At 40.3% G+C, this 11132-nt stretch overlaps 1 long non-coding RNA gene across 1 annotated transcript; it reads right to left on the bottom strand.

Moving 5' to 3' along the window:
* Positions 1-296: 296 nt before the first annotated feature.
* On the bottom strand, positions 297-9809 carry LOC137617950 (uncharacterized). The gene is made up of 2 exons (XR_011039707.1): positions 9666-9809; positions 297-1156 (listed from the first exon to the last, which is right to left on the bottom strand). It is a non-coding gene; the product is annotated as an uncharacterized lncRNA (long non-coding RNA).
* Between the last annotated feature and the right edge of the window lie 1323 nt (positions 9810-11132).

Below are 11132 nucleotides of genomic sequence, written 5' to 3'. Positions count from 1 at the left end.
CCAGCTCGCACTATAATATCTCCTATAGTAAAGAATGAGGGTTTGTATCAAGTGTAGGAACAAATATGGGTTTACCATGAATGATGAAATTGCATAAGAGAAAGCCAGGGCAGACAAAAACTAGACCAAACTGAAGTTGGTACAGTGACTATAGCAGATACGGGACCAGAGATAAAAGCTTCCAATAAAAGGATGAAATGAAAAAATGAGAGCTTAAGTAGTTTCCAAAAAGATAAAAATTATGAAATCCTAACCTTACACTAAAACGAAAAGGAGACAAATAGATGAAAAAAGCAGGAGTAAAAGGGAGTAGACTGTGGTCTTGCATAATGAATAAATGACAGGTAACACCAGAACTAAAAAACCAAATACAAAAATCAAACCAGAACAGAAAGGATGATTAAATGAGCGTAACCAATTGCAAATAATGTAGTGGAAAAAGCGACAGATGCAACATTGACACTATAAAGACTCCAGGGGACATGGACACAATAGTGGTTGCTCCTTTCATTCTTGAGCTGGACGGAAGGTTACAGATTAAGTTCCATTCCACAGAAGCAAAGTATTTCATGATTAATGACTTTTCAGGAGCAAACTAAAGCAATCCATTTCCGTTTACCAACACATAATACTTTTTAAAGTAAAATCCCACTTTGAGTATTTGAAGAAATATTTGTATCCACTAGGCCTTCATATCATGCTTACTGTACAGTATTAGCAAACTAAACTTTAACTGAGCTGGCCAAAAATATTTGTGAATGTATACAATAAACAATTGATAATGGAATAAGGCAGCCAAGTGATTAAAGAATAAATCCAGAAAACCTGTTATACATAAAAAATATTAGTCTGACTCATTATTCTTGCACTTTTAAAAAATGTTAAAATCCTACGAACAGAAAAATATTTGGAGTCTGATAAAATCTTTATCATTTAAAAACTAAAGCATAAATGTCTCTCATTATAAAAGCTTTAAATTATAATAAAATGTCTTCAAATGAGTATTCATTTCAAAAGGGAACAATTCCACATCAAATGATAGAAGTAAATCTTGTATGAGCAATCTTGCATTGGTGATAATTCTCAGGATGAAGCAGTGTCCAGTTTCTTCTAAGTTTTCATCAGCTTCTCCATTCTACAAACTGCATCTGGTAACCTGAAAAAGAAAGTTATGATTTAGCACCAATGCAATTTTGTTACCTTTACACCAACTTATTTTGTAAATCAATTTCTAGGAACCTCAAAATATCACTACTGCAATTTATAAAATTTGTCTTCTTCCCAACTATACAGTACATACCCGAGTCCTTTAATAGAGTATGATTTCAGCATACGTAGTTGGAATTCAGCTATTGAAATTGATAACGAGGTGTCGGTAATTACTGCCGGGCCCACTCACCGGCAAACTTTGTGATTTTTTCCTAAACTTATATATACCTTTATCCCTTAATATGGAACCTATCCTAATGAGGTAAATAAGTCCCTAAGGAGAGAAATAAGTCCCTAAGGAGGGAAATAAGTCCCTAAGGAGGGAAATAAGTCCCTAAGGAGGGAAATAAGTCCCTAAGGAGGGAAATAAGTCCCTAAGGAGGGAAATAAGTCCCTAAGGAGAGGGGAAATAAGTCCCTAAGGAGGGAAATAAGTCCCTAAGGAGGGAAATAAGTCCCTAAGGAGAGGGGAAATAAGTCCCTAAGGAGGGAATAAGTCCCTGAGGAGAGAGGGAACAAGTCCCTGAGGAGGGAGGGAACAGGTCCCTATGGAAGAAGGGAACAAGTCCCTAAAGAGGTCGGAAAAGTACCTAAGGAGGGGGGAAAAGTCCCTAAGGAGAGGGGAAATAAGTCCCTAAGGAGGGAAATAAGTCCCTAAGGAGTGGGGAAATAAGTCCTTAAGGAGAGGGGAAATAAGTCCCTAAGGAGAGAGGGAACAAGTCCCTAAGGAGGGAAATAAGTCCCTAAGGAGGGAAATAAGTCCCTAAGGAGAGGGGAAATAAGTCCCTAAGGAGGGAAATAAGTCCCTAAGGAGAGGGGAAATAAGTCCCTAAGGAGGGAATAAGTCCCTGAGGAGAGAGGGAACAAGTCCCTAAGGAGGGAATAAGTCCCTGAGGAGAGAGGGAACAAGTCCCTGAGGAGGGAGGGAACAGGTCCCTATGGAAGAAGGGAACAAGTCCCTAAAGAGGTCGGAAAAGTACCTAAGGAGGGGGGAAAAGTCCCTAAGGAGAGGGGAAATAAGTCCCTAAGGAGGGAAATAAGTCCCTAAGGAGTGGGGAAATAAGTCCTTAAGGAGAGGGGAAATAAGTCCCTAAGGAGAGAGGGAACAAGTCCCTAAGGAGGGAAATAAGTCCCTAAGGAGGGAAATAAGTCCCTAAGGAGAGGGGAAATAAGTCCCTAAGGAGGGAAATAAGTCCCTAAGGAGAGGGGAAATAAGTCCCTAAGGAGGGAATAAGTCCCTGAGGAGAGAGGGAACAAGTCCCTAAGGAGGGAATAAGTCCCTGAGGAGAGAGGGAACAAGTCCCTGAGGAGGGAGGGAACAGGTCCCTATGGAAGAAGGGAACAAGTCCCTAAAGAGGTCGGAAAAGTACCTAAGGAGGGGGGAAAAGTCCCTAAGGAGAGGGGAAATAAGTCCCTAAGGAGGGAAATAAGTCCCTAAGGAGTGGGGAAATAAGTCCTTAAGGAGAGGGGAAATAAGTCCCTAAGGAGAGAGGGAACAAGTCCCTAAGGAGAGAGGGAACAAGTCCCTAAGGAGAGAGGGAACAAGTCCCTGAGGAGGGAGGGAACAGGTCCCTATGGAAGGAGGGAACAAGTCCCTAAAGAGGTCGGAAAAGTCCCTAAGGAGGGCGGAAAAGTCCCTAAGGAGAGCGAAAAAGTCCCTAAAGAGAGCGGAAAAGCCCCTAAGAAGGGCGGAAAAGCTCCTAAGGAGGGCAGAAAAGCCCCTAAGGAAGGCAGAAAAGCCCCTAAGGAGGGCAGAAAAGCCCCTAAGGAGGGCAGAAAAGCCCCTAAGGAGGGCAGAAAAGCCCCTAAGGAGGGCAGAAAAGCCCCTAAGGAGGGCAGAAAAGCCCCTAAGGAGGGCAGAAAAGCCCCTAAGGAGAGCAGAAAAGCCCCTAAGGAGGACAGAAATAAATCCCTAAGGAAGGAGGAAATAAGTCCCTAAGGAAGGAGGAAATAAGTCCCTAAGGAGGGAGGAAAAGTCCCTAAGGAGGGAGGAAAATTCCATAAGGAGGGAGGAAAAGTCCCTAAGGAGGGAGGAAAAGTCCCTAAGGAGGGAGGAATTAAGGCCCTAGGAGGGAGGAAATAAGTCCCTAAGGAGAGAGAAGTCCCTATTACCAAGCTTGGTGATATCAAATCCTGGGATGACTGAACATTTTGACCTAGGGAGGTACAAAAGTATTGGTGTTTTGCAACTCCATCACCTAAGAAAAGATTCCAAAATGATGGGCTAAGTTCGTGTCTGGCGATAGACAGACAGTGAGGAACCTGTATCCTAAAAGGATTTGTCTGCAGTGTATGGTCAAGTTAAAGTACAGTAATAGAGTAATCCTCTCCCTCATATGGAGGATGGGGAAGATACTTCTATAAAGGTTTAAAGGTCGCTCATGAATGGCAGAAGCAAGGGACAATGACACTGCCCTAGCAATCAGGACAATGCCCTAGAGACTGACCATATATTATATGATCAGCGCCCAAGCCTCCTCTCCACCCAAGCTAGTACCAGGAAGGCCAGGCAGTGAGTGCTTGTGACTCAGCAGATAGACCTGTAGGCTCCCCCAAACCCCCCAACCTTAGCTCACAAAGATGGTAAGGTTGCAGACACTAATGGCACTAACGCGTCTGAGCGGGACTTGAACCCCCAACTGGCAAACACCAGGCAGAGACGTTACCAATCAAGCTACAGCAACCAGTTACTCATACAGAAAAGCTAATTGGCACAGAAGCTTATCTGCATCAACATCTGACCCAGCGATTAAGGACACAACCGATCGACCCCAAGAGAGGGGAAAAGAAAGAGAGGAAATAGGGTCTGACATTCTCATGGATCAACTTTAGATTTGTCACAACTGCTAACTTCAGACTAGATGCTTCTTGTCGCAAGAAGGAGCTAGGTTCAACTACACAACCTACGGAGCAGCTACCATGGGTCGTACTAAGAAAGTATTCAAACTCTTGTGGATAAAGGAGGTCCTCGACTTACAAACTTAGGGTTCAAAGAAGCTGTTTGTAAGTCAAATGGTTTGCAAGTCTAATTTTATTAAATTTTGCATTAGCATAAGACTAACCCAACTCCCATTCCTATGATTTCCAGCTACAAAAGTCAACAAATAGTCATATTATTGCAAATGTCATCTTATTACACACACCACCTTTCTTAATTGAGCTAATGATTTAGTGGGTTTTGCTCTGCCGCGTGTTTGCTTCGCTCACGATTGAACATTATCTCACTGCTCCTATGTTCTGGCAGCAGACTATGTTTCACTGCGCGCACATTGCCCGCGTGGGCTAGTATTCTGGCGTTAAATATCAATAATACAAACTTAAAGAGGTGAATACGCACTTAACAAGGGGGTGAAATGTAGCTTTGCGCTCCAGCATCTGTTCAAACATGGACTTGGCTTCCATTTCCAGTGATCAGACAATAGCCTACATATCAAGGAAACAGTATTTGTTTACAAGACCACGCTCTCCATTTACTCCCAAATTATGCAGTCCTGCAGCTATCCTCTTGTAGCATAACTGAGGTTCTTTAAATGCTAAGAAAGCAAAAAATGGCAGGATATGTTGAGCAAGGGGGGAGGAGTTATAAAAAACTAGCTTGGTTTCCTCACTGAACGACCAAAAACTGACATCAACAACATTGTCAATCAAACAGAAGTTTGTGATGCCAGCGTACAAAGAGAGAAGTTCGTGATGCCAACGTACATTTGATATAGCGTTATTGCCGAGTGAATGGATGACAGGTAAAGTAGTGGAATGGAAGGAGATATCATCTAGGTTAATGTGGGTAAGGGTTAGGTTGGGTAGGGAATGTTGGGCGTTTGTCAGTGCGTATGGGCCAGGTAGTGAGAAAAGTGAAGAAAAGCGGAATGAGTTCTGGAATGAATTAACTAGGTGTGTAGAAGGACTGGGTAGAAGGAATTATGTAGTTGTCATGGGTGACTTAAATGCTAGAGTGGGCGCTGGAGAGGTAGAAGGTGTCATTGGGAAGTATGGCGTACCAGGTGAAAATGAGAGTGGTGAGAGACTGGTAGATATGTGTGTTGAACAAGAGATGGTAATAAGTGCTAGCTTTTTTAAAAAGAAAGATAAAAATAAGTATACATGGGTAAGAGTGGCAAATGGATGAGTAGTAGAAAGGGCATTAATGGATTATGTGTTGATAACTAAAAGAATGTTTGGAAGATTGAAAGACGTGCACGTGTTTAGGGGTATGGCTAACGGTATGTCTGATCATTTTTTGGTGGAAGGAAAATTAGTTGTAGCAAAAGAGTGGGGGAATAGAGTAGGTGGATGTAAAAGGGAGCTAGTGAGGGTTGAAGAGCTAATAAAACCGGGGGTAAAAAGTAAATATCAGGAAAGGTTGAAAATGGCATATGACGAGGTGAGAGTAAGAGAAACTGGTAATTTAGAGGAGGAGTGGAAGTTAGTAAAAGAAAATTTTGTTGGGATTGCAAGTGATGTATGTGGCAAGAAGGTGGTTGGAGGCAGCATGAGGAAGGGCAGTGAATGGTGGAATGAATAAGTGAAGGTAAAAGTGGAAGAGAAAAAAGAGGGCTTTTGAAGAATGGCTGCAGAGTAATAGTATAGAGAAGTATGAAAAATATAGAGAGAAAAAGGTGGAAGTAAAGCGCAAGGTACGTGAGGCAAAGAGGGCAGCTGACCTGAGGTGGGGTCAGGGATTGGGTCAGTCATATGAAGAGAATAAGAAGTAGTTTTGGAAAGAAGTGAAGAGAGTAAGGAAGGCTGGCGCAAGAATTGAAGAGACAGTGAAAGATGGAAATGGAAGGTTGTTAAAAGGAGAGGAGGCAAGGAAAAGGTGGGCGGAATATTTTGAAAGTTTGCTGAATGTTGAGGATAATAGGGAGGCAGATATAATTGCTGTTCCAGGTGTTGAGGTGCCAGTGATGGGAGATGAGAATGAGAGAAAGATTACAATAGAGGAAGTGAGGAGAGCACTAGATGAAACGAGAGTAGGAAAAGCATCTGGTATGGATGGTGTGAAAGCTGAGATGTTGAAGGAAGGGGGTGTGACTGTACTTGAATGGTTGGTGAGATTGTTTAATATGTGTTTTGTGTTGTCAATGGTACCAGTAGATTGGGTTTGTGCATGTATTGTACCACTATATAAGGGTAAGGGAGATGTGCATGAGTGTTGTAATTCAAGAGGTATTAGTTTGTTGAGTGTAGTTGGAAAAGTGTATGGTAGAGTAATGATTAATAGGATTAAGGATAAAACAGAGAATGCAATCTTGGAAGTACAGGGTGGTTTTAGAAGAGGTAGGAGTTGTATGAATCAGATTTTTACAGTTAGGCAGATATGCGAGAAATATTTAGCAAAAGGTAAGGTGGTGTATGTTGCGTTTATGGATCTGGAGAAAGCATATGATAGAGTTGATAGGGAAGCAATGTGGAATGTGATGAGGTTATATGGAGTTGGTGGAAGGTTGTTGCAAGCAGTGAAAAGTTTCTACAAAGGTAGTAAAGCATGTGTTAGAATAGGAAATGAAGTGAGTGATTGGTTTCCGGTGAGAGTGGGGCTGAGACAGGGATGTGTGATGTCGCCGTGGTTGTTTAACTTGTATGTTGATGGAGTGGTGAAAGAGGTGAATGCTCGAGTGCTTGGACGAGCATTAAAACTGGTAGGCAAGAATGACCATGAATGGGAGGTAAATCAGTTGTTGTTTGCGGATGATACTGTACTGGTAGCAGACACAGAAGAGAAGCTTGATCGACTAGTGACAGAATTTGGAAGGGTGTGTGAGAGAAGGAAGTTGAGAGTTAATGTGGGTAAGAGTAAGGTTATGAGATGTACGAGAAGGGAAGGTGGTGCAAGGTTGAATGTCATGTTGAATGGAGAGTTACTTGAGGAGGTAGATCAGTTTAAGTACTTGGGGTCTGTTGTTGCAGCAAATGGTGGAGTGGAAGCAGATGTACGTCAGAGAGTGAATGAAGGTTGCAAAGTGTTGGGGGTAGTTAAGGGAGTAGTAAAAATTAGAGGGTTGGGCATGAATGTAAAGAGAGTTCTATATGAGAAAGTGATTGTACCAACTGTGATGTATGGATCGGAGTTGTGGGGAATGAAAGTGATGGAGAGACAGAAATTGAACGTGTTTGAGATGAAGTGTCTAAGGAGTATGGCTGGTGTATCTCGAGTAGATAGGGTTAGGAACGAAGTGGCGAGGGAGAGAACGGGTGTAAGAAATGAGTTAGCGGCTAGAGTGGAAATGAATGTGTTGAGGTGGTTTGGCCATGTTGAGAGAATGGAAAATGGTTGTCTGCTAAAGAAGGTGATGAATGCAAGAGTTGATGGGAGAAGTACAAGAGGAAGGCCAAGGTTTGGGTGGATGGATGGTGTGAAGAAAGCTCTGGGTGATAGGAGGATAGATGTGAGAGAGGCAAGAGAGCGTGCTCGAAATAGGAATGAATGGCGAGCGATTGTGGCGCAGTTCCGGTAGGCCCTGCTGCTTCCTCCGTTGCCTTAGATGACCGAGGAGGTAGCAGCAGTAGGGGATTCAGCATTATGAAGCTTCATCTGTGGTGGATAATGTGGGAGGTTGGGCTGTGGCACCCTAGCAGTACCAGCTGAACTCAGTTGAGTCCCTGGTTAGGCTGAAGGAAAGTAGAGAGTAGAGGTCCCCTTTTTGTTTTGTTTCATTGTTGATGTCGGCTACCCCCCAAAATTGGGGGAAGTGCCTTTGGTATATGTATGTATATTCAAAATATATGCTAAATTAAAAATGGAGTGATTAGTCAAAAGTGACACTACTGTATTAGTGAATTGTATATTTTATGGACACTTTTGAGTAATGACTACATATTTAATTCAGTATATATTTTGAATACATATCAAATGTACACTGGCATCACAAACTTCTGTTAGGTTGACTATGTTGACAATGTTGATTCCAAGTCGTTTAGTGAGGAAATCAAGCCAGGGTTAATGTCTAGGAGAGGGCCGCATGAAGATATCAGTGATATTCAATTTATTTTTACTAGAATGTGTAGGAATGTATGTAAATAGTGGTATACGAGTGAGATAATTTAGTGAAAATCAATATTAGTCGAAATATCGACGATCAAACTCACGCTACTCGTCTTCCTCCCAGATTTTTTCTAAGTCTGTTGTTATTGTTGACTTTGTCTTGTTTTTGCTCAAATGAGCCCTGTAACCAGTATAATCCGCAGACAAACTAGTCCACTATGAAGTCTTACGTTTGGCCAATCACAGCGCCTATCCACTATGACGTCATACATGTTTGGCCAATCACAGCGCGACAATACAACAGCGCGACAATACAACAGCGTGACAATACATTATCTTACCCAGGCATTTCATTTCGTTTTTAGACATGGAGGCTAAAGCAAGCACGTCATCTCATGTTGCACAAGAAGTTGAAATTCCATCTTCTTGTCCTGACTGTTTCCTAAATTACAATGAATTTGTTGTAACTTATTCGAGGAATATTGAAAAACTAGTGGATTTGTGCCAGACAAACAATTTAATTTTACAAAATAAAAATTGTCATGCATGTCAAGGAACCTTCGCAACGGCTTCACGTTTTCCTCAAAGCAGCAGCACATCTTTATCAACCAACAGTTTAAGGTAAGCTTCATTAATTTATGGAGTATATTATAATGGTGATAGTATAACGATGTATACAGCAGTACCATCACTTTGGATTTAGTTTGATGGATGTGTTAGGTAGTGTCCTTAAGCGGGGGTCGCCCGGTAGGGGTACAGGGCCCCTAGGCTAGGTTAGGTGGGTGTATTAGGTTCGGTGGTGCCCTGAAAATCACTGTGGCCTTAAGGGGGGGGGTCGTATAATGTTCCGCCCGTTAATCTGTTCTAACTAGTAACTTATGGTAGAAGCATCACCTATCAGTGATTTTCTAAACTACTGAGTGGAAGGAGGCTCCTATATGTGCCGACGACAAAAGGAGCAGAACGTGCATTTCTAATTAAAATATGTAACTTTGTTAATAGAGGTTTCCGCCAGTAGTGAATGGTATTGAAAATAGCGAAATTGCAAAGATCTATTCAATTGTGAGAGTTTCAATGTCCTAAATGATATTGTACCATTCTATAATTTAACTTTTTTTTTCCTACTTAGTAATCCACTCCTATGTCCGTTATGAGTTTTCATACTTCAACCAATTAAGTGCGATTTGCAGCCTTATTAATGATAATAAATGGCATTAAAAACAGAAGATAACCTCTAGGAAAAAGGGGTGTAGGTTTTATTATAGTTCCGGTCAGCACATTTTCTTATAAAAATAAAGTAGTTATATCTATAAAACTACAGCTTTTTCCGAAAATGAAATTTACTTTCGATGCTAATAAATAATTAGTGAGATATACCCTAACATATCAGAAAATAATGGAGGCTACACAGTTAAGAATTAGGAGTTTAGCAAAATGGATGCCTAATAGGCCAGAAATTAAAGTTCCATAAATACCTGTAATTTCATGGTCTTTGCGGCGATATTTTCGCTTTCAGATGTGCACAAATAAATCCATCATGAACAGAGTGTCATTACATCATGTAATTGCGGAAATAGATGAAATTACACTACGTTTAAAGTAGTACTGAAGAGGAGACACATTTCGTATGGCAGCCATGTTGGAAATGAAATTGAAGTCGAAGATGAGTGTTGCCAGATGGGTTAGTGTGAAAATCCCCAAAACTCATGATAAAAAATCCCCAAAACAACCCAAATATCCCCATTTCCAAAAATATTTTTTTCCGATCATGTAGGCTTTACTCATATTGAAATTACTCACCATACTACATATAGAGTGCTAAGTAAACTAAGTGCAACAAGATAAAGATTTACTAATTGTTGTTTCTTAGCCACAAAAACTTGAATGGAATATCCCCATTAGACACCAAAATTCCTCAAATCTAGAGATAAATTCCCATATATAGGAATAAATTCCCAAATCTAGGGATAAATTCCCAAAGTTGGCAACACTGGCTTGGAAATGAAGAGGAAACGTAACTTCAATGGTGGCAGTGTAACAGTATTGCAGTTTTGCTCAATTGAAATTCCCATATACTTTGTATTTTTTCCCAAAAAAAATCCAATGCTTAGAAAAAAGAAATCCCCATGAAAATTTCCATAAATTTATCAATCATTTATTTCGCAATATCATACATACAAGCAATATTAGCAAATAGCACACAAAACTAAAGATTTTCTACTGTTATATGACTTAGAGTAAATTGCTAAAGTTTCACATTATTTTTTAGGTAATCAATATATTGAGAAGGAATGATTTTAAAAAATTAGGAAAATTTAAGAGCAATTGTATAAAAATGAAAGATATTCGATTATTTAGATTCACTGAATCTTTATGATCTATACATAATTAAGTTTTGCTGGCATAAAAAGAAAAATAATATATACTGTGGAGGATTGAACTCAGTACACAACCGAAATTGTGACCTGGCCACCTCTCCTTTTTGAAGCAATGATTCCACAGACCTGACGCAAAGGCAACTTCTCAACTTGGAATGGAGTAGCTTACATTAACATGAAAGAAAATTTTCTCGACAGAGAAATTAGAAAAAGGCAATCTTAATACCGATAGGTCAAGGCTATATGAATTTAAAAAAAAAACTTGCTTCTCCTTTTGATGAAGTTTTTCTTTCACAAACTTGAACTTTCCCCCCAAAAAATGAGATAACATTATTCAAATAACTATTTGGCATTGCTGGATGTTAATCTTATTTAATTCAATTTTTTTTTTCAAACCATCTAAGTCGTTAAATATTGACCCATACCTGGCTGCAATTTGGGATATAGACTTTTAAACAAGGAATTTAGCATTGGAGGAATTCAAATGTTTAATTTCCTTCTACATTTTATAGTAACCGCATATGAACTTGGTCTTTGAGTTCAATTACAAAAGATCTGCATCTT

Source organism: Palaemon carinicauda, chromosome 24 (assembly GCF_036898095.1).
Source record: "Palaemon carinicauda isolate YSFRI2023 chromosome 24, ASM3689809v2, whole genome shotgun sequence".
Classification (NCBI taxonomy): domain Eukaryota; kingdom Metazoa; phylum Arthropoda; class Malacostraca; order Decapoda; family Palaemonidae; genus Palaemon; species Palaemon carinicauda.
Note: the sequence above shows the minus strand (reverse complement) of the source record. Positions and strands in the feature narration are given on the sequence as shown.